Source organism: Frankliniella occidentalis, unplaced genomic scaffold, assembly GCF_000697945.3.
Source record: "Frankliniella occidentalis isolate FOCC.00 unplaced genomic scaffold, Focc_3.1 Scaffold72, whole genome shotgun sequence".
In the NCBI taxonomy this organism is placed as follows: domain Eukaryota; kingdom Metazoa; phylum Arthropoda; class Insecta; order Thysanoptera; family Thripidae; genus Frankliniella; species Frankliniella occidentalis.
The window spans coordinates 485,379-488,161 of NW_026267202.1; positions in this window are offsets into that span (position 1 = coordinate 485,379).

Here is a 2,783-nt window from a genome sequence, read left to right on the forward strand (position 1 = left end):
AATGGGCGGGTGTCAGGGTCGGGACGGTACCCGCCACCACGGGTCCGCCGCAGACGCGTAGTGATAGAGCACGCCCAGCGCGGGCGGGTCAGCAACCCCGGGGGCCTAACGACGCTCATGTCGTTAAGTGACCAGCGGTCATTTTTATTTTGACCGCCTGGTCACGCGTGCTGCTCCGGTGCGCCCGATTATATAGAGCCTCACACCCCTCGGCCTCCAGCTACACTGCCAATAAGCACCACGTGAGGAGGAGGATCTTCCAGCCTGCTGCGGAGAGTCGGTCGCATCCTTACGAAATATAACCGCACCACTACAACCAAGGGACGGTAGTAAAGGTGGCATATAAAAGGGGAAGAGTAGTCGTGGTGCAGGTACTGCTGCTCGGTGTGGGGCGAGGCAGTGTTCGGAAGGAGGGAGAGAGGTGGAGGGAGAGAGGGGTAGGCGAGGGGAGTGGAGGGAGGGAGGGGAGGTAGGGAGAACGAATCATGGCGGGGTAATATAAACGTTTCAACAAATGGGAGTCCCCCCGCAACAAAAGCGAATAACATGGTAAAGGGCATTAAGGCTTAATTGAACAAAAACTTTGGGGCGCAGCGGCCACCCCCTTCTTCTCTCTTTCCTCCCGCTCACCGGGCGCGAGGCTCTCTCTCTCTCTCTCTCTCTCTCTCTCTCTCTCTCTCTCTCTCTCTCTCTCTCTCTCCAGCGGTGCGGTGCCTATTGGCCACCAGATCAGGCGGCGGCGGCGGCGCCTCTTAATTGGCTGTGTTGTTCTAAAGAGAGGCAGACGAGTCATATCGTAATTGGTGCACACGATGCTATCGGGCCTATTTACGCACCGACTCGCATACTCACTCGCACCGCGCCTGGCAGGCCGCGCCCCAGCCGGCTACACGTAAAAAATATCAGCCATATAGCAAAACAATAGCAAACTAAGAAAAACTAATTCTTTAATGTGGCTAAAGTTAGGCTATGTGTCGCAAAAGATTGGCTATCTTGATAAAAATTTAGGAGTGTATACACTAAGGTATATATCTGAATTTTAGCAATTTTTTAGGCTAACATAGCTAAACGTTCTGATATTTTTTTATTTTTTTTTATTTTGGGGTGTACGCTCGCGAAGCCACATCTCTCCGGTCCGCCCGTCCGTCACATCAGTAGGGGCGCGCTCGGACGGGATTCCCAATGCGCACAAAACCCCTCCGCCGCCCCCTCCCCTTTACGGGCGAACCGCCCCGGCCCCGGAAGGGGACAGACCAGACGGGCCCCGCCGGGCCAAATTTAGACCTCGCGCGGCGACCTTTCCCTGGTAATGAGCGGTGAGCTTCCAAACTGCGCGCGCGGCCGAGAAATGAGAAAACCATTAAGACAAAAAAAGTAATAATAATACTAGAAAAACAGAAAAACAACACCGCGACAAAAAGAAATGTGCAGAGCACTCACGAGGTGCCGCTGGTTCGGGGGGAACCGGTGTGCGGCCGCTGCTAGAGGGCAGATACCATGGAGGGAAATCGAAAGCAACGTTCAAGTTGGCAGCAGTGAGCCGAGCCGGGCCGAGCCGGGCCGAGCCGGGCCGAGCCGGGCCGAGCCGGGCCGGTCAGTGGGTCAGGCAGAGGGGCCTAGGCAGGCAAGACCAAAGCCGAGCCGGGCCGAGCCGAGCCGACTACTCGGGCGTGACGTCGAATTAGCATGAGGAGATGGCATCTGGAAATAGAGAGCAGCCGTGCGGGAAAGGCTGGCTGTGGCCCGGCTCGAAAACGCGCCCCAAATCGGGGTATAGAAATCAAAAGGTGGCATAGCAGGGCCGGGCGGGGCGTCCCGCTGAAGGCAGTCATGGGATGGGCGCCATGGGCGGGGGCCCGACCCGACCTCCACCTGCCGATAGAGGTAGGGAGATGGAGAAGCAGCAATGGGAATAAGCCGCTCGCTTCTCCCTCCATAGAGTCGCGCTCGCCGCCCTGCTGCTGCTCCCGCCGACTCCAAAGCAGCTGCGGTGTGGTCCCTTCGATATGAAACCCGTGCTCAGGACAATATCGCAGGCAAAGACCGCAATCCATTAACGTATAGAACCGTTTCAACTGAAGTATCGATACGTTACGTTCCTGCTCTGCACACACCGTCAAAAAAGCGTGCTCTTGAATTAAGTGAATGTGCCCGGCTAGACCGAGAACACTGGCTTGTCCCGTCCTCGATGCAAATTGCATTGCTGCAAATGAAAATTGCAAATGGCCCGAAACAAATTTTCTTGCGAAGTCAAGGGTCAAGAGACACGCTTTTCTGGGTGCATGAAGCAAGACACACGTCGAGGGGCGAGCAAAGAATAAAAAATCAAATGTCTTCCAAAGATTACTATGGCAAGACGCTCTTGCAAATGTTTTTGTGTCACTGTCGTGCCTCCGCGACAGGCACTCTCCGCGGCCAGAAAGCTGCTCGCCGGCAGTGTGGAGTGCGGCGGGTGCGTGGAGCGCCAGGGTGGAGCCACGCAACGCATCCCAATGTGACGCTGCTGCTGCGGGCCGCGAGCATCGCGCCGTAAATCTCCGCGTGTGTCGCCCGCGTCGCGGGTGCGCCCGCGCGCGCGGTACACTTTTAGTATAGTCGAGTTCTACTGGTAGAAGTATGGAATGGGGCTCGGCTACAAGCAACAACTACTACTCGTCGCGATGTCGTACACAGAATAATGGGAATTATAACACGAATGTTATTATTTTCATAGTCCGCTGGAGCGTCGCTCGCTGGTCGGGTGCATTGAGACTTGTGGGCGAGCAGTGGAGCGACGCGACACC